The sequence below is a fragment of the Bombina bombina genome, chromosome 5, assembly GCF_027579735.1.
Source record: "Bombina bombina isolate aBomBom1 chromosome 5, aBomBom1.pri, whole genome shotgun sequence".
Classification (NCBI taxonomy): domain Eukaryota; kingdom Metazoa; phylum Chordata; class Amphibia; order Anura; family Bombinatoridae; genus Bombina; species Bombina bombina.
The window spans coordinates 113,494,300-113,521,789 of NC_069503.1; the positions used below are offsets into that span (position 1 = coordinate 113,494,300).

At 38.6% G+C, this 27,490-nt stretch overlaps 1 pseudogene; it reads left to right on the top strand.

Annotated features, from left to right (window-relative positions):
* Positions 1 to 27,490, top strand: part of LOC128661372 (zinc finger protein 721-like) — a 411,744-nt pseudogene that overhangs the window by 109,041 nt on the left and 275,213 nt on the right.

The following is a 27,490-nucleotide window of genomic DNA, read 5'->3' on the forward strand; positions in this document are numbered from 1 at the left end:
CTGGCAGAAGTTCCAGACGTTCAGGCATTTTGTCAGGCTTTAGTTAGAATTAAGCCTGTGTTTAAACCTGTTGCTCCTCCATGGAGCTTAAACTTGGTTCTTAAAGTTCTTCAAGGTGTTCCGTTTGAACCCCTTCATTCTATTGATATCAAACTTCTTTCATGGAAAGTTCTTTTTCTGATGGCTATTTCCTCTTCTCGAAGAGTCTCGGAGTTATCTGCCTTACATTGTGATTCTCCTTATCTTATCTTTCATTCAGATAAAGTTGTTCTGCGTACAAAACCTGGGTTTTTACCTAAGGTGGTTTCTAACAAGAATATCAATCAAGAGATTGTTGTTCCATCATTATGTCCTAATCCTTCTTCAAAGAAGGAACATCTTTTGCATAATCTAGACGTAGTCCGTGCCTTGAAGTTTTACTTACAGGCTACTAAAGATTTTCGTCGAACATCTAACCTGTTTGTTGTTTACTCTGGACAGAGGAGAGGTCAGAAGGCCTCGGCAACGTCTCTTTCTTTTTGGCTTCGGAGTATAATCCGTTTAGCCTATGAGACTGCTGGATAGCAGCCTCCTGAAAGGATTACAGCTCATTCTACTAGAGCTGTGGCTTCCACCTGGGCCTTTAAAAATGAGGCCTCTGTTGAACAGATTTGCAAGGCTGCAACTTGGTCTTCCCTTCATACTTTTTCCAAATTTGATACTTTTGCTTCTTCGGAGGCTGGTTTTGGGAGAAAGGTTCTACAGGCAGTGGTTCCTGCCTTGTCCCTCCCATCATCCGTGTACTTTAGCTTTGGTATTGGTATCCCACAAGTAATGGATGATCCGTGGACTGGATACACTTAACAAGAGAAAACATAATTTATGCTTACCTGATAAATGTATTTCTCTTGTAGTGTATCCAGTCCACGGCCCGCCCTGTCCTTTTCAGGCAGGTCTAAATTTTAATTAAACTACAGTCACCACTGCACCCTATGGTTTCTCCTTTCTCGGCTTGTTTCGGTCGAATGACTGGATATGGCAGTGAGGGGAGGAGCTATATAACAGCTCTGCTGTGGGTGATCCTCTTGCAACTTCCTGTTGGGAAGGAGAATATCCCACAAGTAATGGATGATCCGTGGACTGGATACACTACAAGAGAAATAAATTTATCAGGTAAGCATAAATTATGTTTTTGTTGCATATAAAAGAAAATGATTTTTTATTTAGATTGATTAAATTATAAATAATAAATATTGTTTTTTTTCTTTATTTCATTTATTTTTATGTAGACAAACACATGAATAGTTCATATCCATCCTTCACTACAGGAAGCATCAGAATGATACCACAGAACATTGGGGAGATCACAGCAGATATTTAAAGGAGATGGTGAATTGGCAGGAACTGGGCAGCAATCATTATGTACAGAGAGTAATTTAGTCATTAAACAAGAGGACAACATTTATGCCTTATCTAGTGAAATGATTATCCCTGAGGATAAGCCACAAACGTTTACTGAGTTTTCAAAAAAATTTAAAATAGAGAAAAGTCTACAGTCTAGCCAAATAATTCATACAAAGGAGAGAACTTTCAAATGTACAGAATGTGAGAAAACCTTTAGATATGTCTCATCTCCTAGAACACCACAAAATTCACACATGTGAGAAGCCACACATATGTACTGAGTGTGGAAAAAGTTTTATAAAAATGACAAAACTTATAGCTCATGAAAGGACCCACACAGGGGAGAAATCATTTAGCTGTACAGAGTCTGGAAAAAGTTTTACACATTTGAATAATCTGAAAATTCATAAAAAGAATCACATAGGACAAAAGCTTTTCACATGTACAGAGTGTGGAAAAAGTTTCACACAAATAAGTAGTCTGAAAACTCATGAAAGGATTCACATAGGAGAAAAGCCTTTCACATGTGTAGAGTGTGGAAAAAGTTTTACAACAACGGATCATCTGAAAACTCATGAATGGATTCACATAGGAGAAAATCCTTTCAAATGTACAGAGTGTGGAAAAAGTTTTACACGAATAGATCATCTGAAAAATCATGAAAGGATTCACACAGGGGAAAAGCCTTTCACATGTACAGAGTGTGGAAAAAGTTTTACAGAAAAGAGTCATCTGAAAAGTCATGAACGGATTCACACAGGGGAAAAGCCTTTCACATGTACAGAGTGTGGAAAAAGTTTTACACGAAGAAGTAATCTGAAAAATCATGAAAGGATTCACACAGGGGAAAAGCCTTTCACATGTACAGAGTGTGGAAAAAGTTTTACAGAAAAGAGTGAAATGAAAAATCATGAAAGGATTCACACAGGGGAAAAGCCTTTCACATGTACAGAGTGTGGAAAAAGTTTTACAGAAAATAGTCATCTGAGAAAACATGAAAAGATTCACACAGGGGAAAAGCCATTCACATGTACAGAGTGTGGAAAAAGTTTTACAGAAAATAGTCATCTGAGAAAACATGAAAAGATTCACACAGGGGAAAAGCCATTCACATGTACAGAGTGTGGAAAAAGTTTTGCACGTATGGATAGTCTGAAAACTCATGAAAGGAGTCACACAGGGGAAAAGCCTTTCACATGTACAGAGTGTGGAAAAAGTTTTACAGTAATGGATCATCTGAAAACTCATGAAAGGATTCACACAAGAGAAAAGCCGTTCATATGTACAGAGTGTGGAAAAAGTTTTACACAGAAGAGCAATCTGAAAATACATCAAAGGATTCACAAGGGAAGAAACCTTTCACATGTTTAGAAAGTGGAAAAAGTTTTTTTTATTGAAATCAGGCATCACAAAACACCAAATATTTACACACACATAAACTTTATATACACAGTGTACAAACCATTTTACAAATACCCTAAAGAAGACAAACTCTCTAAATAGAAGCATCAAGAAGGATGTTATTGTAAATTAATACTTTCTAAATCCCAGTTATAAAAGCCCCAGATTGGAAGTGCTCTCCTGCTGTCCTTTGTTCCTCTATATGTGCACCTCAGTTTCTCTCATATCAATGCAATAGAATACAAAAACGACACAGGAATATACAAATCTGTCCTCATTCTGACCAGTTTACACAACCATTCACCACCAAAGCACCCCCAGGGTTGTTTATTAATATGCCAGTGTTAGGAGTTGTACATTTTAGTTACATAGGGGAGGAAAAATTACATTTACAGAATAAAGGAGTCTTTATATGAATAGAGCTTTAGAAACTTAAATAAACAAGATCAGTCTCAAATGATTGACTTCTGGGAGATATATTTAATGTGCACATCATGTGGATAATAGATGCTTAGAATAGTACATGTTATGTACCAGAGGAATTACTGAGGGGAAACTGATTTTATTTAATGAGACACAATATCAGTGGCATAAGTGATCATAATCAGTTTAATTTAAATGGCTACTATAAATAAAGGGGACATTATATATTCGATAAATCCCTTTGTATCAAGAGCACAAGTGTTAGGTATATTTATACCATTGTGTGCAGATATTATGTAATGCTTCTTTTGACTTTATAATGATGTAATGGTTTTTCCTGCAAATAAAAAGTGATTGTAATCCAGAACAGTATTTTGTGTTTTTTTGTATAATTAAAAACACAATATCACAGAATAATTAGGAAAACATCATCAAATACAGAAGCCAAATCTGACAATGAAAGTTAAATGCTGATAATTCAGAGCAGCAATTTTACCCAACTTTCCAATTTACTTCTGTTATCTAATTTGCTTTGTACTTTTAGTATAATTTGTTAAAGAGTAAACCTAGGAGGCTGATATGAGCTTAGGGGCATGCACATGTATTTAGCAATCTGTGCAGCACTGTTTGCAACAACATATATATAGCATTGTTATACATAGTTACAAACTCTGCTGTCTGAAGACACGTGCACGCTCATGAGTTCACATAGGGTTACTCCAGAGGCGTAACTAGAAACCACAGGGCCCAGGTGCAAGAATCTAAGAAGGGTCCCCCCCACCTTCACCACCCCCCCCCCTAAAAAAAAAAGTGAATTTGATACATAATTTTTTTTAAAAATGTTTTTTTACATTTAACACAGAAACATAATGTGAATCAGATTACATGTCTGCAAAAGGAGGTACTCTGTGCCCACAATCTGTGAGATGGTCTGACCCCCTATTACTGTATATAATGACACTGTTTAACCCACCAGTACTGTATACAGTGAGTCAGTGACACAGTCTGTAATCTGCCGGTGAGATGGCTGGCCTGACCCTACCTGCCCCAGTACTTTATAAAGTGACTACAGTGGTCCAGCCCCCCCTTCTGTATATAGTGGTACTATATAGTGACACTGTTTACCCCCCCCCCCCCATGCTGTAGTAACAAGGTCTGAAATTTGCTGGTTCCGCAAACATACACACACTCACATATACATGCATAAATACACACACAGTCGCATACATACATGCATAAATACACACAGTCACATGCATAAATACACACACAGTCGCATACATACATGCATAAATACACACAGTCACATACATACATACATACACACAAACTCTCTAAATAGAAGCATCAAGAAGGATGTTATTGTAAATAATACTTTCTAAATCCCAGTTATAAAAGCCCCAGATTGGAAGTGCTCTCCTGCTGTCCTTTGTTCCTCTATATGTGCACCTCAGTTTCTCTCATATCAATGCAATAGAATACAAAAACGACACAGGAATATACAAATCTGTCCTCATACTGACCAGTTTACACAGCCATTCACCACCAAAGCACCCCCAGGGTTGTTTATTAATATGCCAGTGTTAGGAGTTGTACATTTTAGTTACATAGGGGAGGAAAAATTACATTTACAGAATAAAGGAGTCTTTATATGAATAGAGCTTTAGAAACTTAAATAAACAAGATCAGTCTCAAATGATTAACTTCTGGGAGATATATTTAATGTGCACATCATGTGGATAAACTTTTTCTTATAGCAATAGATGCTTAGCATAGTACATGTTATATACCAGAGGAATTACTGAGGGGAAACTGATTTTATTTAATGAGACACAATATCAGTGGCATAAATGATCATAATCAGTTTAATTTAAATGGCTACTTTAACTAAAGGGGACATTATATATTCGATAAATCCCTTTGTATCAAGAGCACAAGTGTTAGGTATATTTATACCATTGTGTGCAGATATCATGTAATGCTTCTTTTGATTATATAATGATGTAATGGTTTTTCCTGCAAATAAAAAGTGATTGTAATCCAGAACAGTATTTTGTGTTTTTTTTGTATAATTAAAAACACAATATCACAGAATAATTAGGAAAACATCATCAAATACAGAAGCCAAATCTGACAATGAAAGTTAAATGCTGATAATTCAGAGCAGCAATTTTACCCAACTTTCCAATTTACTTCTGTTATCTAATTTGCTTTGTACTTTTAGTATAATTTGTTAAAGAGTAAACCTAGGAGGCTGATATGAGCTTAGGGGCATGCACATGTTTTTAGCAATCTGTGCAGCACTGTTTGCAACAACATATATATATAGCATTGTTATACATAGTTACAAACTCTGCTGTCTGAAGACACGTGCACGCTCATGAGTTCACATAGGGTTAACCCGAGAGGTGTAACTAGAAACCACAGGGCCCAGGTGCAAGAATCTAAGAAGGGTCCCCCCCACCTTCACCACCCCCCCCCCCCAAAAAAAAAAGAAGTGAATTTGATACATAATTTTTTTTATTTATTTATTTTACATTTAACACAGAAACATAATGTGAATCAGATTACATGTCTGCAAAAGGAGGTACCCTGTGCCCACAATCTGTGAGATGGTCTGACCCCCTATTACTGTATATAATGACACTGTTTAACCCACCAGTACTGTATATAGTGAGTCAGTGACACAGTCTGTAATCTGCCGGTGAGATGGCTGACCTGACCCTACCTGCCCCAGTACTTTATAAAGTGACTACAGTGGTCCAGCCCCCCCTTCTGTATATAGTGGTACTATATAGTGACACTGTTTACCCCCCCCCCCCATGCTGTAGTAACAAGGTCTGTAATTTGCTGGTTCCGCAAACATACACACACTCACATATACATGCATAAATACACACACAGTCACATACATATATACATGCATAAATACACACATAGTCACATACATACATACATACATGCATAAATACACACACAGTCACATACATACATGCATAAATACACACAGTCACATGCATGCATGCATAAATACACACAGTCACATACATGCATAAATACACACACAGTCACATACATGCATAAATACATACATGCATAAATACACACAGTCACATACATACATGCATAAATACACACACAGTCACATACATACATGCATAAATACACACACAGTCACATACATACATGCATAAATACACACAGTCACATATATACATACATGCATACATACACAGTCACATATATACATACATGCATACATACACATTCACATATATACATACATGCATACATACACACAGTCACATGCATGCATAAATACACAGTCACATACATACATGCATAAATACACACAGTCACATACATATATACATGCATAAATACACACACAGTCACATACATACATGCATAAATACACACACAGTCACATACATACATGCATAAATACACACAGTCACATGCATAAATACACACAGTCACATACATAAATACTCACAGTCACTTACATGCATAAATACATACATGCATAAATACACACAGTCACATACATACATGCATAAATACACACAGTCACATATATACATACATGCATACATACACAGTCACATATATGCATACATACACACAGTCACATACATACATGCATAAATACACAGTCACATACATACATGCATAAATACACACAGTCACATACATATATACATGCATAAATACACACACAGTCACATACATACATGCATGCATAAATACACACACAGTCACATACATGCATAAATACACACAGTCACATACATACATACATGCATGCATAAATACACACAGTCACATATATACATACATGCATACATACATACACACAGATGCATACATGCATAAATACACACACAGATACATACATGCATAAATACACACACAGATACATACATGCATAAATGCACACACAGTCACATACATACATGCATAAATGCACACACAGTCACATACATACATGCATAAATGCACACACAGTCACATACATACATACATGCATAAATACACACACAGTCACATACATACATGCATAAATACACACACAGTCACATACATACATGCATAAATACACACACAGTCACATGCATACATGCATAAATACACACACAGTCACATACATACATGCATAAATACACACACAGTCACATACATACATACATGCATAAATACACACACAGTCACATACATACATACATGCATAAATACACACACAGTCACATACATACATACATACATACATGCATAAATACACACACAGTCACATACATACATACATACATGCATAAATACACACACAGTCACATACATACATACATACATGCATACACACACAGTCACATACATACATAAACACTAATAGGTGAAACAGAAACACTAACCCCTGTAGTCAGAGACACTAGTGAAGCATCACGTCACACTCACATGATATCCGTGCAGGCAGTGGCAGGTCAACGTTTTTTATTGTAATTTTTTTTTTTTAAGCTGGGCCTCCACCCTTGGTTTTGCCCCCGGGTTACTCTTTAACAAAGGATACTAAGAGAACTAAGCACAAATAATAATATGCTGGAAGGGGGTGAGAGAAAGCGTAAACAGAGATCTAAGTGTAGATTAAACACCTGGTAAGCCCCATGTATTTTTTTTACAAACTACTCACAAGATAGTAGGTGAAAATAAGCACATAGGTAAAGTTGTATCCTTGAGCAGGGTCCAATGAAGAAAATAGCTTCTGTGATTATAAGCTTTTTATTAATGTTTAAAACAAGCACTAGCTTTGTATATATTAGCAAGCCGGCTACAGCAGGTGGAACCTATAAATTGAGAACACACCTTGCCTAGCCATAGGGCAATGCAATTTTAATACAATGTAAGCTAGTCAAGTATAAAATGCATAAAACATATAAACCCCTTAGCTATATTGTTGCTGTAACACACTGCTAGCTAACAAAGCTTCACAGGAGATTATGTCTAAAAACTGTTAAAACTCAACGTACGTTTCATTCCATTACATAGGAATTTTTTCAGTAATACTCTTGAAAAAGTTCCTATGTAATACAAAGCTAGTGCTTGTTTTAAACATTAATAAAAAGCTTATAATCACAGAAGCTGTTTTCTTCATTGGACCCTGCTCAAGGATACAACTTTACCTATGTGCTTATTTTCACCTACTATCTTGTGAGTAGTTTGTAAAAAAAATACATAGGGCTCACCAGGTGTTTAATCTACACTTAGATCTCTGTTTGCGCTTTCTCTCACCCCCTTCCAGCTTTTTACTATTGGTTTGAACTGACCTTAAAGGGACATTAAACACTAAATACATGCTAGATAGAATGATGCATTCAAAGAAAAGATTAGTCCATGACTAACATGTAGATGTATTTTTTAAAGTTTCATTAGTTGTTTAAAAAGTGACAAAATAAGTGTAAAGTTTTACGGCTAGATTTAGAGTTCTGCGGCCAAAGCTACGCGTGCTTTTTTTCCCCCGCACCTTTTAAATACCGCTGGTATTTAGAGTTCACAGAATGGCTGCGTTAGGCTCCAAAAAAGGGAGCGTAAAGCATAATTTACCGCCACTGCAACTCTAAATACCAGCGTTGCTTACGGACGCGGCCAGCTTCAAAAACGTGCTCGTGCACGATTCCCCCATAGAAAACAATGGGGCTGTTTGAGCTGAAAAAAAACCTAACACCTGCAAAAAAGCAGCGTTCAGCTTCTAACGCAGCCCCATTGTTTCCTATGGGGAAACACTTCCTAAGTCTGCACCTAACACCCTAACATGTACCCTGAGTCTAAACACCCCTAACCTTACACTTATTAACCCCTATTCTGCCGCCCCCGCTATTGCTGACACCTGCATATTTTTTTTAACCCCTAATCTGCCGCTCCATACACCGCCGCTACCTACATTATACCTATGTACCCCTAATCTGCTGCCCCTAACACTGTCGACCCCTATATTATATTTATTAACCCCTAATCTGCCCCCCACAACGTCGCCTCCACCTACCTACAATAATTAACCCCTAATCTGCTGACCGGATCTCGCCGGTTCTCTAATAAATGGATTAACCTCTAAAGCTAAGTCTAACACTAACACCCCCTAAGTTAAATATAATTTAAATATAACGAAATAAATTCTCTTATTATATAAATTAATCCTATTTAAAGCTAAATACTTACCTGTAAAATAAATCCTAATATAGCTACAATATAAATTATAATTATATTGTAGCTATTTTAGGATTAATATTTATTTTACAGGCAAGTTTGTAATTATTTTAACCAGGTACAATAGCTAAAATAGTTAAAATAATTACAAAATTACCTGTAAAATAAATCCTAACCTAAGTTACAATTAAACCTAACACTACACTATCCATAAATTAATTAAATACAATACCTACAAATAACTACAATTAAATAAACTAACTAAAGTACAAAAAAATAAAAAAGAACTAAGTTACAAAAAATTAAAAAATATTTACAAACATTAGAAAAATATTACAACAATTTTAAACTAATTACACCTACTCTAAGCCCCCTAATAAAATAACAAAGGCCCCCGATCAGCCAATAGAATGCAAGCTCAATCTGATTGGATCAGCCAATCGGATTGAACTTGATTCTGATTGGCTGATTCCATCAGCCAATCAGAATTTTCCTACCTTAATTCCGATTGGCTGATAGAATCCTATCAGCCAATCGGAATTCGAGGGATGCCATCTTGGATGACGTCCCTTAAAGGAACCTTCATTCTTCAGTTGGACGTCGGAAGAAGAAGATTGATCCGCGCTGGAGGTCTTCAAGATGGAGCCGTTCCTCATCGGATGAAGATAGAAGATGCCACTTGGATCAAGATGGTTGCCGGTCCGGATCTCCTCTTCTTCCCAGATAGAATGAAGACTTTGGAGCCTCTTCTGGACCTCTTCAGCCGCCGCTTGAAAGAAGATTTCAGCCAGATGATGGATCGCCAGCCCCCGCTTGGGCTTGGATGAAGATTTCAGAGCCTGGAGCGATCGGTGAACCTGGCATGGTGAAGATAAGGTAGGAAGATCTTCATGGGCTTAGTGTTAGGTTTATTTAAGGGGGGTTTGGGTTAGATTAGGGGTATGTGGGTGGTGGGTTGTAATGTTGGGGGGGGGTATTGTATGTTTTTTTAAATGCAAAAGAGCTGATGACTTTGGGGCATGCCTTGCAAAAGGCCCTTTTAAGGGCTGGTAAGGTAAAAGAGCTTTGAACTTTTTTAATTTAGAATAGGGTAGGGCATTTTTTTATTTTGGGGGTCTTTGTTATTTTATTAAGGGGCTTAGAGTAGGTGTAATTAGATTAAAATTGTTGTAATATTTTTCTAATGTTTGTAAATATTTTTTTATTTTTTGTAACTTAGTTCTTTTTTATTTTTTGTACTTTAGTTAGTTTATTTAATTGTAGTTATTTGTAGGTATTGTATTTAATTAATTTATTGATAGTGTAGTGTTAGGTTTAATTGTAGATAATTGTAGGTATTTTATTTAATTAATTTATTGATAGGTTAGGATTTATTTTACAGGCAATTTTGTAATTATTTTAACTAGGTAACTATTAAATAGTTCTTAACTATTTAATAGCTATTGTACCTGGTAAAATAATTACAAAGTTGCCTGTAAAATAAATATTAATCCTAAAATAGCTACAATATAATTATAATTTATATTGTAGCTATATTAGGGTTTATTTTACAGGTAAGTATTTAGTTTTAAATAGGATTAATTTATTTAATAAGAGTTAATTTATTTCGTTAGATAAAAATTATATTTAACTTAGGGGGGTGTTAGTGTTAGGGTTAGACTTAGCTTTAGGGGTTAAAAAATTTATTAGAATAGCGGTGAGCTCCGGTTGGCAGATTAGGGGTTAATGTTTGAAGTTAGGTGTCGGCGATGTTAGGGAGGGCAAATTAGGGGTTTATACTATTTATTATAGGGTTATTGAGGCGGGAGTGAGGCGGATTAGGGGTTAATACATTTATTATAGTCGCGGTGCGGTTCGGTCAGCAGATTAGGGGTTAATAAGTGTAGGTAAGGTAGCGGCGACGTTGGGGGGGGCAGATTAGGGGTTAATAAATATTATGTAGGTGTCGGCGATGTTAGGGGCAGCAGATTAGTGGTACATAGGGATAACGTAGCTGGCGGCGGTGTACGGAGCGGCAGATTAGGGGTTAAAAATTTTTAATAGAGTGGCGGCGGTGTGGGGGGGGCCTCGGTTTAGGGGTACATAGGTAGTTTATGTGTGTTAGTGTACTTTAGAGCACAGTAGTTAAGAGCTTTATAAACCGGCGTTAGCCCAGAAAGCTCTTAACTCCTGTTTTTTTTCTGCGGCTGGAGTTTTGTCGTTAGATTTCTAACGCTCACTTCAGCCACGACTCTAAATACCGGCGTTAGAAAGATCCCATTGAAAAGATAGGCTACACAAATGGCGTAGGGGGATCTGCGGTATGGAAAAGTCGCGGCTGCAAAGTGAGCGTTAGACCCTTTCCTGACTGACTCCAAATACCAGAGGGTGGTAAAAACCAGAGTTAGGAGCCTCTAACGCTGGTTTTGACGGCTACCGCCAAACTCTAAATCTAGCCGTTAGTGTCTATAAAACACTGGGAGCTGCCATGTTGTAACTTGTGTTACCTTCTCTGCTGTGGCCAATTAGGGACCGTTATAAATAGGTCACTAGAGTGTGCAGCCAATGGTTGTGCTGGATTTAACAGTGTTCTGCACTTCTATTTCTAACAGGAACTGAAAAGCTCACAATTTCTGAATGGAATTACAGGCAAAGAGGACAAAATAAATAATGAAAGTATATTGCAGAGTTGTTTTATTATATACAATTTATAATGTTATATTACCATCTCAAAGTGTTTAATGTCCCTTTAAAGAAGAGCAGCAGCTGCAGAATATAACAGGAAAATTTTCCTTGCTGAAAAACAAGGACATCTCTGGAGAAACCTTGGGGATTTCAGAAACCTGATTTATTCTATTTATCTACTAGAGACGGTACCATGTGTTTTACAATACAGATTCGTCTAGATTTAGAGTTTGGTGTTAGCCGTCAAAACCAGCGTTAGGGGCTCCTAACGCTGGTTTTGGCCGCCCGCTGGTATTTAGAGTCAGTCTTGAAAGGGTCTAACGCTCACTTTGCAGCCGCGACTTTTCCATACCGCAGATCCCCCTACGCCATTTGCGTATCCTATCTTTTCAATGGGATCTTTCTAACGCTGGTATTTAGAGTCTTGGCTGAAGTGAGCGTTAGAAATCTAACGACAAGACTCCAGCCGCAGAGAGAAGCCAGGAGTTAAGAGCTTTCTGGACTTACGCCGGTTCATAAAGCTCTTAACTACTGTGCTCTAAAGTACACCAACACCCATAAACTACCTATGCACCCCTAAACCGAGGCCCCCCCCCCACATCGCCGCCACTCTAATAAAAATTTTTAACCCCTAATCTGCCGACCGCACCACGCCGCCACCTACGTTATACTTATGTACCCCTAATCTGCTGCCCCTAACACCGCCGACCCCTATATTATATTTATTAACCCCTAATCTGCCGCCCCCAACATCGCCGCCACCTACCTACACTTAATAACCCCTAATCTGCCGACCGGACCTCACCGCTACTCTATTAAATTTATTGACCCCTAAAACTAAGTCTAACCCTAACACCCCCCTAAGTTAAATATAATTTTTATCTAACGAAATAAATTAACTCTTATTAAATAAATTATTCCTATTTAAAGCTAAATACTTACCTGTAAAATAAACCCTAATATAGCTACAATATAAATTATAATTATATTATAGCTATTTTAGGATTAATATTTATTTTACAGGCAACTTTGTAATTATTTTAATTAAACCTAACACTACACTAGCAATAAATTAATTAAATAAAATACCTACAATTATCTACAATTAAACCTAACACTACACTATCAATAAATTAATTGCATACAAATACCTACAAATAAATACAATTAAATAAACTAACTAAAGTACAAAAAATAAAAAAATTATTTACAAACATTATAAAAATATTACAACAATTTTAAGCTACTTACACCTACTCTAAGCCCCCTAATAAAATAACAAAGCCCCCCAAAATAAAAAAATGCCATACCCTATTCTAAAATAAAAATTGAAAAGCTCTTTTACCTTACCAGCCCTTAAAAGGGCCTTTTGCGGGGCATGCCACAAAGAATTCAGCTCTTTTGCCTGTAAAAAAAAACATACAATACCCCCCCCAACATTACAACCCATCACCCACATACCCCTAATCTAACCCAAACCCCCCTTAAATAAACCTAACACTAAGCCCCTGAAGATCTCCCTACCTTATCTTCACCACGCCGGGTATCACCGATCCGTCCAGAGGAGCCTCCGAAGTCTTCATCCAAGCCCAAGCGGGGTCTGAAGAAGTCCATCATCGGGCTGAAGTTTTGATCCAAGAGGGCGCTGAAGAAGTCCATCATCGGGCTGAAGTCTTGATCCAAGCGGGCGCTGAAGAGGTCCATCATCGGGCTGAAGTCTTCTATCAAGCCGCATCTCCCAATCAGAATTTTCCTACCTTAATTCTGATTGGCTGATAGAATCCTATCAGCCAATCGGAATTTGAGGGACGCCATCTTGGATGACATAATTTAAGGGAACCGTCATTCGGCGAGTAGGCGTCGGTAGAAGAGGATGGATCCGCGTCGGCTGGAAGAAAGAAGATTGAAGATGCCGCTTGATAGAAGACTTCAGCCCGATGATGGACCTCTTCAGCGCCCGCTTGGATCAAGACTTCAGCCCGATGATGGACCTCTTCAGCGCCCGCTTGGATCAAGACTTCAGCCCGATGATGGACTTCTTCAGCCCCCGCTTGGGCTTGGATGAAGACTTCGGAGGCTCCTCTGGACGGATCGGTGATACCCGGCGTGGTGAAGATAAGGTAGGGAGATCTTCAGGGGCTTAGTGTTAGGTTTATTTAAGGGGGGGTTGGGTTAGATTAGGGGTATGTGGGTGGTGGGTTGTAATGTTGGGGGGTATTGTATGTTTTTTTTTACAGGCAAAAATGCTGAATTCTTTGGGGCATGCCCCGCAAAAGGCCCTTTTAAGGGCTGGTAAGGTAAAAGAGCTTTCCTATTTGTATTTTAGAATAGGGTAGGGCATTTTTTTATTTTGGGGGGCTTTGTTATTTTATTAGGGGGCTTAGAGTAGGTGTAAGTAGCTTAAAATTGTTGTAATCTTTTTCTAATGTTTGTAAATTATTTTTTTATTTTTTTTAACTTAGTTTATTTGTATTTATTTGTAGGTATTTTATGTAATTAATTTATTGATAGTGTAGTGTTAGGTTTAATTGTAGATAATTGTAGGTATTTTATTTAATTAATTTATTGATAGTGTAGTGTTAGGTTTAATTGTAATTTAGGTTAGGATTTATTTTACAGGTAATTTTGTAATTATTTTAACTAGGTAGCTATTAAATAGTTATTAACTATTTAATAGCTATTGTACCTGGTTAAAATAAATACAAAGTTGCCTGTAAAATAAATATTAATCCTGAAATAGCTATAATATAATTATAATTTATATTGTAGCTATATTAGGGTTTATTTTACAGGTATGTATTGAGCTTTAATTACGATTAATTTATTTAATAAGAGTTAATTTATTTCGTTAGATAAAAATTATATTTAACTTAGGGGGGGGGTGTTAGTGCTAGGGTTAGACTTGGCTTTAGGGGTTAATAAATTTAATAGAGTAGCGGTGAGGTCCATTCGGCAGATTAGGGTTTAATACTTGAAGTTAGGTGTCGGTGATGTTAGGGAGGGCAGATTAGGGTTTAATACTATTTATTATAGGGATAGTGAGGTGGATTAGGGGTTAATAATTGTAGGTAGGTGGCGGCGACGTTGGGGGCGGCAGATTAGGGGTTAATAAATATAATATAGGGGTCGGCGGTGCTAGGGGCAGCAGATTAGGGGTACATAGGGATAACGTAGGTTGTGGCGATGTACGGAGCGGCAGATTAGGGGTTAAAAAAAATATGCAGGGGTCAGCGATAGCTGGGGCGGCAGATTAGGGGTTAATAAGTGTAAGGCTAGGGGTGTTTAGACTTGGGGTACATGTTCGGGTGTTAGGTGCAGACTTAGGAAGTGTTTTCCCATAGGAAACAATGGGGCTGCGTTAGGAGCTGAACGCTGCTTTTTTGCAGGTGTTAGGTTTTTTTTCAGCTCAAACGGCCCCATTGTTTCCTATGGGGAAATCGTGCACAAGCACATTTTTGAAGCTGGCCGCGTCCGTAAGCACCGCTGGTATTGAGAGTTGCAGTGGCGGTAAATTATGCTATTCGCTCCCTTTTTGGAGCCTATCGCAGCCCTTTTGTGAACTCTAAATACCAGCGGTATTTAAAAGGTGCGGGAGAAAAAAAGCACACGTAGCTAACGCACCCCTTTGGCCGCAGAACTCTAAATCTAGCGGATTGACTTTTATTTATTATTTTTCATATTCATCTGGTAAATGAGGTAAATGTAAATGGTTTTATATTTTAGAACTTTTGATTTATTTCTTATCTCTAATATCATTGTATTTTTAGAGTATTGTTATTTAATATTTTATTGGGTTCCTTTAGATTTATTTATTTAGTTTGTTTTTTAAACAAAATTATTTTTCTTGGTTCAGCTTAGCAGCAGCAGCCTCTCTTTAGTTTGTATGTCCAGATTAGGTAAATGTAAATTGTTATATTTTAGAACTTTTGGTTTATTCCTTATCTCTAATATCATTGTATTATTATTTAATATTTTTATCGGGTACCTTTATATTTATTTATTTAGAGAGTGCAGCGCTGCTTTTGTTTATTTTAAAAAAACAAATGATAATATAATTAAATTGGAAATTTGTTGGAAATGTCATGTTCTTTCCAAGACATTTAAGTTTAATTTTCACTTTACTGTCCTTTAACAGTACATAAAACAATATCAAATTAACCCCCCAACCTACACCAACCCAGATTATTAATTACCAGCAAGACTTTATACACAGACATTTTCTGTTACTTAAATCATACTTAAATGGATAGGAAATTACACTTTCATTATTCAGATAGAATTTGTAATTTTAAGACACTTTGAATTTCACTTCTGTTATCAAATTTACTTTGTTTTTTTTATATCCTTTGCTGAAAAGAATATGTACATATTCCCAGCAGCAGAACTGTACTACTGGGAGCTGGCTGCTGATAGGTGGCTACATACATTTGCCACTTGTCATTGGCTCACAAGATATGATCAGCTAGCTCCCAGTAGTACAGTGCCGCTCTAGAACTGATGTTGCAGCCTGCTCCATTTGCACCAAGAGGGGTGCATCATCAAATGTGAGTGCAAATTTCTCATATATCATCTTACAACAGTATACACAGTGCTAGGCCATGTGGCGCTTCTGTTTCTTTGTGTCATCTACATAGTTATATACAATCAGTGGTAAAATAATAAACTGATCTCATTTATTAGAGCATTTTTGCACCTTTAAATGACTTTAAATAATAACAGATAATTAATAAAATTATATTCTAGGTAATCAATATCTTATTAAATTTGTCACAATGTTATCTTCATTAAACAAGGATTCACAACAAGATAGCACAAAGCGAGATCTGATTAAAGGGACACTCAAGTCAAAATTAAACTTCATTATTCAGATAGAGCAGCAATTTTAAACAACTTTCCAATTTACTTCCATTAACAAAATGTGCACAGTCTTTTTATATTTACACTTTTTACATCACCAGCTCCTACTGAGCATGTGCAAGACTTCACAGAATAAGTATATACTCTCAATGTGGGATATATAGCTATTTGTAGGGAGAGAGAGTATGTATTCTATAGGGTTAAGTGAATGGAAGGATGTGCTGATCAGTGTTTGCAGCTGTCAGTTTAGGAGAATGAAAGTTGTGTGGGAGACTATCTATAAATGAGGAAATGAGCTTGGGGTGGGTGGGGTAAGGGACGGGGTGGGTGGGAAACTATCTTCCAGAGGATACCTGATTGCAGAGGCCAGTGGGACAGCTGAAATATTCAGGTCTGTGAATTTAAAGTATAATACATATAATCCCATTCTATGGAGTAAAATTACTTTTCAGCGTTAGCTGTCAATAAAGCAGAATCAAACTTATAATGTGAATTCTTAGTAGTTTATTCCAAAGATGATCTAAAATTAAAAAGGCTTTACATATATTTTTCACAGGATTTCTACCAAGCATAAAGCCAGATTGTATATTACCCACAGAAAATAACAAGGGCACTATTAAGGCAAACTTCTCACAAGTTAGAATTATACCTACATACCTATATACATCTCATACCTTAAGTGGTAATAATAATATAAAAAGTGAACGGTGCGCATACCTAATGAGCGCATAGTTAATTCAGCCGCATATGTTACAAGTGGCTCAAAATCTAAGTAATGGTAGCAAATACCGGAGGCATGAGCGTATATAAATCACAAGCAATTATATGCTAGAATAAAATATACAGGAGCTCGTGACAACCAACGATAATTGTGACCACTTGGTGCAGGACTAAAGGTTACTAAACAATATCGAGTGGTAATAATAATATAAAAAGTGAACGGTGCGCATACCTAATGAGCGCATAGTAAATTCAGCCGCATATGTTACAAGTGGCTCAAAATCTAAGTAATGGTAGCAAATACCGGAGGCATGAGCGTATATAAATCACAAGCAATTATATGCTAGAAAAAAATATACAGGAGCTCGTGACAACCAACGATAATTGTGACCACTTGGTGCAGGACTTAAGGTTACTAAACAATATCAGTAATAGGTGTACATATTCAATGAAGCAATAATGACCTCAGGCTGAATACAAGCTTTATTCATACACGACGGATACATTCACAGTAGGAAGTATATTCAGTAATCCAAATCCTATTTGGCCAATGATTTGAACTTTACCACAACCTAAATTGGTCAATTGTACATTTTTTCAGTAAGAAAATACTAAAGAGTGTGAGCACACCACACAGTGTTTGTTATTAAGTGGCGTTGGTCAGAACTATTATGACAAGAGAACACATATCCACTCAGTAGTATCAGTGCCCTTGAGGTAAAGAAATTTAGATATTTCAGGTAAAGTGTGATTAATGCAACAATAAATTATTAGTATAACAATACAATCACACTTACCACGGTACAGAACAACCTAGATCAATAGTACCAGTTATATAGTGAGACTTGATAAGGAATTAATGGTTACAAGGCCATACTGACCAATAATAGATCTCACATTATATAGCTACAAAGGTTAGAGGAACAATTTTAAATGTTTGTGTTCACCCATGTTTTAATCTAACAATAAAAGTTAAATTTTAATTTCTTTTTTTGCCTCTACTTTAAAAGTCTGGGCATAGGGTGCTATTAGAGCATTTTTCTTTCTGGGATCTTCAATCCCAATTGTTTGCTAAATTTAAAATAAAGCCAGATTGAGCAATATGAATCAAGAGGTTTAATTGTTTTCAATCTCTTTACAATGTTTTACATTAAAAGTTTGTAATATTTTTTTACTAAGTAGAAGGATCTAAAAGATGAAGGGATTCCGGGTCTTTCTAAAGATTAAAAGTTATAGTAGAGGATGGAAAATATAAAGATTTTAAATCCTGTTCAAAGTAGTATTTATTTTATTATGGTACACATAAAGACATCTGGCATCATTTGTAGTTGCTTAATATGTTCTACCTCTTTAAAAGGGTGACTAAGATAACTTCCCTTTAAAGTGTTATCCACATTATATCAGTTTTATCAAAATTAATTTTGTATCCTGAGAACAAACTGTATTCCTGAATAACTTCTAAAATAAAGTAATGCTATGCTGAGTGTCACTCCGGAAATATCATTAAATTGTCAGTGTATAAAGATAATACTACATTCTAACCCCTTATATGGATACTTTTGATATATCTGTCATAGATAAATAGCTAATGGCTCAATAGGAATACAGGTAGCCCTCAGTTTACGCCGGGGTTAGGTTCAAGAAGGAATGGTTGTAAATCGAAAACCGTTGTAAATTGAAACCCAGTTTATAATGTAAGTCAATGGGGAAGTGAGGGAGATAGGTTCCAGGCCCCTCTCAAAATTGTCATAAGTAACAACTAATACATTATTTTTAAAGCTTTGAAATGAAGAATTTAAATGCTAAACAGCATTATAAACCTAATAAAATAATCACACAACACAGACTTCACTTGCATTTTCTCTTGTAAGGTGTATCCAGTCCACGGATCATCCATTACTTGTGGGATATTCTCCTTCCCAACAGGAAGTTGCAAGAGGATCACCCACAGCAGAGCTGCTATATAGCTCCTCCCCTAACTGCCATATCCAGTCATTCTCTTGCAACTCTCAACAAGCATGGAGGTAGTAAGAGAGAAGTGGTATAACATAGTTGTCTTTTTTCTTCAATCAAAAGTTTATTATTTTTAAATGGTACCCGGAGTTGTACTATTTTGTCCCCAGGCAGAAAATAGAAGAAGAATCTGCCTGTGATTTCTATGATCTTAGCAGGTTGTAACTAAGATCCATTGCTGTTCTCACACATGACTGAAGAGAGAGGTAACTTCAGCGGGGGAATGGCGTCTAAATAAGGGGCCACTGCTATGCCCCGCGGCCTTAGGACCGCCAGAAGCGACCCCAGAACCTTCATAAAAATTCTTGGGGCTGTAGCTAATCCAAAGGGAAGAGCTACAAACTGGTAATGCCCTGTCAAGAAAGGCAAACCTGAGAAACCGATGATGATCTTTGTGTATCGGAATGTGAAGATAAGCATCCTTTAAATCCACTGTAGTCATATATTGACCCTCCTGGATCATAGGTAGGATGGTACGAATAGTTTCCATCTTGAATGATGGAACTCTGAGGAATTTGTTTAAGATCTTTAGATCCAAAATTGGTCTGAAGGTTCCCTCTTTTTTGGGAACCACAAACAGATTTGAGTAAAATCCCTGTCCCTGTTCCTCCCTTGGAACTGGATGGATCACTCCCATAACTAGGAGGTCTTGAACACAGTTTAAGAAGGCCTCTCTCTTTATCTGGTTTGCAGATAATTGTGAAAGGTGAAATCTCCCTTTTGGAGGGGAAGCTTTGAAGTCCAGAAGATATCCCTGGGATATAATTTCCAACGCCCAGGGATCCTGGACATCTCTTGCCCACGCCTGGGCGAAGAGTGAAAGTCTGCCCCCTACTAGATCCGTTACCGGATAGGGGGCCATTCCTTCATGCTGTCTTAGAGGCAGCAGCAGGCTTTTTGGCCTGCTTACCTTTGCTCCAGGTCTGGTTAGGTCTCCAGACCGTCTTGGACTGAGCAAAACGTTCCCTCTTGTTTTGCATTAGAGGAAGTTGATGCCGCACTTGCCTTGAAGTTTCGAAAGGCAAGAAAATTAGACTGTTTGGCCCTTGATTTGGGCCTATCCTGAGGAAGGGCATGACCTTTTCCTCCAGTGATATCAGCAATAATCTCCTTCAAACCAGGCCCGAATAGGGTCTGTCCCTTGAAGGGAATGTTAAGCAGCTTAGACTTTGAAGTAACGTCAGCTGACCATGATTTAAGCCATAGCGCCCTGCGCGCCTGGATAGCAAAACCAGAATTCTTAGCCGTTAGTTTAGTCAAATGAACAATGGCATCAGAAACAAAAGAATTGGCTAGCTTAAGTGCTCTAAGCTTGTCATCCAATGGAGTCGCTACCTGTAAAGCCTCTTCCAGAGACTCAAACCAAAACGCCGCAGCAGCAGTGACAGGCGCAATGCATGCAAGGGGCTGTAGGATAAAACCTTGTTGAATAAACATTTTCTTAAAGGGACAGTCAACACCAGAATTTTTGTTGTTTTAAAAGATAGATAATCCCTTTATTACCCATTCCCCAGTTTTGCATAACCAACACAGTTATATTAATATACTTTTTACCTCTGTGATTACCTTGTATCTAAACATCTTCTGACAGCCCCCTGATCACATGACATTTTATATATTATCTATTGACTTTTATTTTAGCCAATTAGTGCAGTGTCTTCCACAATTCATGGGCGTACTCACAATGTTATCTATAGGGTTTTCCTGAACTAGCTTTTCCCTTGCTGTGAAAAGCAAATACAAAAGCATGTGATTAGAGGCGGGCCTTCAAGGGCTTAGCAATTATCATATGAGCCTTCCTAGGTCTAGCTTTCAATTAAGAATACCAAAAGAACAAAGCAAAATTGGTGATAAAAGTAAATTGGAAAGTTGTTTAAAATTGCATGCCCTATTTGAAACATGAAAGTTTTCTCCAACATAGGTGTGTCCGGTCCACGGCGTCATCCTTACTTGTGGGATATTCTCTTCCCCAACAGGAAATGGCAAAGAGCCCAGCAAAGCTGGTCACATGATCCCTCCTAGGCTCCGCCTTCCCCAGTCATTCTCTTTGCCGTTGTACAGGCAACATCTCCACGGAGATGGCTTAGAGTTTTTTTAGTGTTTAACTGTAGTTTTTATTATTCAATCAAGAGTTTGTTATTTAAAATAGTGCTGGTATGTACTATTTACTCTGAAACAGAAAAGAGATGAAGATTTCTGTTTGTAAGAGGAAAATGATTTTAGCAACCGTTACTAAAATCGATGGCTGTTTCCACACAGGACTGTTGAGAGGAATTAACTTCAGTTGGGGGAACAGTGAGCAGACTTTTGCTGCTTGAGGTATGACACATTCTAACAAGACGATGTAATGCTGGAAGCTGTCATTTCCCTATGGGATCCGGTAAGCCATTTTTATTACAGAAAGAAAAAAATAAAAGGGCTTCACAAGGACTTTTTAAGACTGTAGACATTTTCTGGGCTAAATCGATTTATATATAAACATATTTTATACTCCATAGCCTTGAGGAATTATTTTAATCTTGGGAATTATGTAAAATAACCGGCAGGCACTGTATTGGACACCTTATTCTCTAGGGGCTTTCCCTAATCATAGGCAGAGTCTCATTTTCGCGCCTCTATTGCGCACTTGTTTTTGAGAAGCATGACATGCAGATGCATGTGTGAGGAGCTCTGATACATAGAAAAGACTTTCTGAAGGCGTCATTTTGTATCGTATTCCCCTTTGGGCTTGGTTGGGTCTCAGCAAAGCAGATACCAGGGACTGTAAAGGGGTTAAATATAAAAACGGCTCCGGTTCCGTTATTTTAAGGGTTAAAGCTTCCAAATTTGGTGTGCAATACTTTTAAGGCTTTAAGACACTGTGGTGAAATTTTGGTGAATTTTGAACAATTCCTTCATACTTTTTCGCAATTGCAGTAATAAAGTGTGTTCAGTTTTAAAATTTAAAGTGACAGTAACGGTTTATTTTAAAACGTTTTTTGTACTTTGTTATCAAGTTTTTGCCTGTTTAACATGTCTGTACTACCAGATAGACTGTGTTCTGAATGTGGGGAAGCCAAGGTTCCTTCTCATTTAAATAGATGTGATTTATGTGACACAAAATTTAGAGAAAATGATGCCCAAGATGATTCCTCAAGTGAGGGGAGTAAGCATGGTACTGCATCATCCCCTCCTTCGTCTACACCAGTCTTGCCCACACAGGAGGCCCCCTAGTACATCTAGCGCGCCAATACTCCTTACTATGCAACAATTAACGGCTGTAATGGATAATTCTATCAAAAACATTTTAGCCAAAATGCCCACTTATCAGCGAAAGCGTCGACTGCTCTGTTTTAGAAAATACTGAAGAGCATGAGGACGCTGATGATATTGGTTCTGAAGGGCCCCTACACCAGTCTGAGGGGGCCAGGGAGGTTTTGTCTGAGGGAGAAATTTCAGATTCAGGGAAAATTTCTCAACAAGCTGAACCTGATGTGATTACATTTAAATTTAAATTGGAACATCTCCGCGCTCTGCTTAAGGAGGTGTTATCCACTCTGGATGATTGCGAGAATTTGGTCATTCCAGAGAAACTATGTAAAATGGACAAGTTCCTAGAGGTCCGGGGCCCCCCGAAGCTTTTCCTATACCCAAGCGGGTGGCGGACATTGTAAATAAAGAATGGGAAAGGCCCGGTATACCTTTCGTCCCTCCCCCCCATATTTAAAAAATTGTTTCCTATGGTCGACCCCAGAAAGGACTTATGGCAGACAGTCCCTAAGGGTCGAGGGGGCGGTTTCTACTCTAAAACAAACGCACCACTATACCCATAGAAGATAGTTGTGCTTTCAAAGATCCTATGGATAAAAAATTAGAAGGTTTGCTTAAAAAAGATGTTTGTTCAGCAAGGTTACCTTCTACAACCAATTTCATGCATTGTTCCTGTCACTACAGCAGCGTGTTTCTGGTTCGATGAACTAGAAAAGGCGCTCAATAATAATTCTTCTTCTTATGAGGAGATTATGGACAGAATTCATGCTCTCAAATTGGCTAATTCTTTCACTCTAGACGCCACTTTGCAATTGGCTAGGTTAGCGGCGAAAAATTCTGGTTTTACTATTGTGGCGCGCAGAGCGCTTTGGTTAAAATCTTGGTCAGCGGATGCGTCTTCCAAGAACAAATTGCTTAACATTCCTTTCAAGGGGAAAACGCTGTTTGGCCCTGACTTGAAAGAGATTATCTCTGATATCACTGGGGGCAAGGGCCACGCCCTTCCTCAGGATAGGTCTTTCAAGGCCAAAAATAAACCTAATTTTCGTCCCTTTCGCAGAAACGGACCAGCCCCAAGTGCTACGTCCTCTAAGCAAGAGGGTAATACTTCTCAAGCCAAGCCAGCCTGGAGACCAATGCAAGGCTGGAACAAAGGAAAGCAGGCCAAGAAACCTGCCACTGCTACCAAGACAGCATGAGATGTTGGCCCCCCGATCCGGGACCGGATCTGGTGGGGGGCAGACTCTCTCTCTTCGCTCAGGCTTGGGCAAGAGATGTTCTGGATCCTTGGGCACTAGAAATAGTCTCCCAAGGTTATCTTCTGGAATTCAAGGGGCTTCCCCCAAGGGGGAGGTTCCACAGGTCTCAATTGTCTTCAGACCACATAAAAAAACAGGCATTCTTACATTGTGTAGAAGACCTGTTAAAAATGGGAGTGATTCATCCTGTTCCATTAGGAGAACAAGGGATGGGGTTCTACTCCAATCTGTTCGTAGTTCCCAAAAAAGAGGGAACATTCAGACCAATCTTAGATCTCAAGATCCTAAACAAGTTTCTCAAGGTTCCATCGTTCTAAATGGAAACCATTCGATACAATTCTTCCTTCCATCCAGGAAGGTCAATTCATGACCACGGTGGATTTAAAGGATGCGTATCTACATATTCCTATCCACAAGGAACATCATCGGTTCCTAAGGTTCGCATTCCTGGACAAGCATTACCAGTTTGTGGCACTTCCGTTCGGATTAGCCACTGCTCCAAGGATTTTCACAAAGGTACTAGGGTCCCTTCTAGCGGTGCTAAGACCAAGGGGCATTGCAGTAGTACCTTACTTGGACGACATTCTGATTCAAGCGTCGTCCCTTCCTCAAGCAAAGGCTCACACGGACATTGTCCTGGCCTTTCTCAGATCTCACGGGTGGAAAGTGAACGTAGAAAAAGTTCTCTATCTCCGTCAACAAGGGTTCCCTTCTTGGGAACAATAATAGACTCCTTAGAAATGAGGATTTTTCTGACAGAGGCCAGAAAATCAAAACTTCTAAACTCTTGTCAAATACTTCATTCTGTTCCTCTTCCTTCCATAGCGCAGTGCATGGAAGTAATAGGTTTGATGGTAGCGGCAATGGACCTAGTTCCTTTTGCGCGAATTCATCTAAGACCATTACAACTGTGCATGCTCAGTCAGTGGAATGGGGACTATACAGACTTGTCTCCGACGATACAAGTAGATCAGAGGACCAGAGATTCACTCCGTTGGTGGCTGTCCCTGGACAACCTGTCACAGGGGATGAGCTTCCGCAGACCAGAGTGGGTCATTGTCACGACCGACGCCAGTCTGGTGGGATGGGGCGCGGTCTGGGGACCCCTGAAAGCTCAGGGGTCTTTGGTCTCGGGAAGAATCTCTTCTTCCGATAAATATTCTGGAACTGAGAGCGATATTCAATGCTCTCAAGGCTTGGCCTCAGCTAGCAAAGGCCAAGTTCATACGGTTTCAATCAGACAACATGACGACTGTTGCGTACATCAACATCAGGGGGGAACAAGGAGTTCCCTGGCGATGGAAGAAGTGACCAAAAATCATTCAATGGGCGGAGACTCACTCCTGCCACTTGTCTGCAATCCACATCCCAGGAGTGGAAAATTGGGAAGCGGATTTTCTGAGTCGTCAGACATTTCATCCGGGGGAGTGGGAACTCCATCCGGAAATCTTTGCCCAAATTACTCAATTGTGGGGCATTCCAGACATGGATCTGATGGCCTCTCGTCAGAACTCCAAGGTTCCTTGCTACGGGTCCAGATCCAGGGATCCCAAGGCGACTCTAGTAGATGCACTAGTAGCACCTTGGACCTTCAAACTAGCTTATGTATTCCCGCCGTTTCCTCTCATCCCCAGGCTGGTAGCCAGGATCAATCAGGAGAGGGCATCAGTGATCTTGATAGCTCCTGCGTGGCCACGCAGGACTTGGTATGCAGACCTGGTGAATATGTCATCGGCTCCACCATGGAAGCTACCTTTGAGACGAGACCTTCTTGTTCAAGGTCCGTTCGAACATCCGAATCTGGTCTCACTCCAACTGACTGCTTGGAGATTGAACGCTTGATCTTATCAAAGCGAGGGTTCTCAGATTCTGTCATTGATACTCTTGTTCAGGCCAGAAAGCCTGTAACTAGAAAAATCTACCACAAAATATGGAAAAAATATATCTGTTGGTGTGAATCTAAAGGATTCCCTTGGGACAAGATAATAATTCCTAAGATTCTATCCTTTCTTCAAGAAGGTTTAGAGAAAGGATTATCTGCAAGTTCTTTGAAGGGACAGATTTCTGCCTTGTCTGTGTTACTTCACAAAAAGCTGGCAGCTGTGCCAGATGTTCAAGCCTTTGTTCAGGCTCTGGTTAGAATCAAGCCTGTTTACAAACCTTTGACTCCTCCTTGGAGTCTCAATTTAGTTCTTTCAGTTCTTCAGGGGGTTCCGTTTGAACCCTACATTCCGTTGATATTAAGTTATTATCTTGGAAAGTTTTGTTTTTGGTTGCAATTTCTTCTGCTAGAAGAGTTTCAGAATTATCTGCTCTGCAGTGTTCTCCTCCTTATCTGGTGTTCCATGCAGATAAGGTGGTTTTGCGTACTAAACCTGGTTTCTTCCGAAAGTTGTTTCTAACAAAAACATTAACCAGGAGATAGTCGTGCCTTCTTTGTGTCCGAATCCAGTTTCAAAGAAGGAACGTTTGTTGCACAATTTGGATGTAGTTCGTGCTCTAAAATTCTATTTAGATGCTACAAAGGATTTTAGACAAACATCTTCCTTGTTTGTTGTTTATTCTGGTAAAAGGAGAGGTCAAAAAGCAACTTCTACCTCTCTCTCTTTTTGGCTTAAAAGCATCATCAGATTGGCTTACGAGACTGCCGGACGGCAGCCTCCTGAAAGAATCACAGCTCATTCCACTAGGGCTGTGGCTTCCACATAGGCCTTCAAGAACGAGGCTTCTGTTGATCAGATATGTAAGGCAGCGACTTGGTCTTCACTGCACACTTTTACTAAATTTTACAAGTTTGATACTTTTGCTTCTTCTGAGGCTATTTTTGGGAGAAAGGTTTTGCAAGCCGTGGTGCCTTCCATCTAGGTGACCTGATTTGCTCCCTCCCTTCATCCGTGTCCTAAAGCTTTGGTATTGGTTCCCACAAGTAAGGATGACGCCGTGGACCGGACACACCTATGTTGGAGAAAACAGAATTTATGTTTACCTGATAAATTACTTTCTCCAACGGTGTGTCCGGTCCACGGCCCGCCCTGGTTTTTTAATCAGGTCTGATAATTTATTTTCTTTAACAGTCACCACGGTATCATATGGTTTCTCCTATGCAAATATTCCTCCTTTACGTCGGTCGAATGACTGGGGAAGGCGGAGCCTAGGAGGGATCATGTGACCAGCTTTGCTGGGCTCTTTGCCATTTCCTGTTGGGGAAGAGAATATCCCACAAGTAAGGATGACGCCGTGGACCGGACACACCGTTGGAGAAAGTAATTTATCAGGTAAACATAAATTCTGTTTTTTTTGGACTTGACTGTCCCTTTAAGGTAACC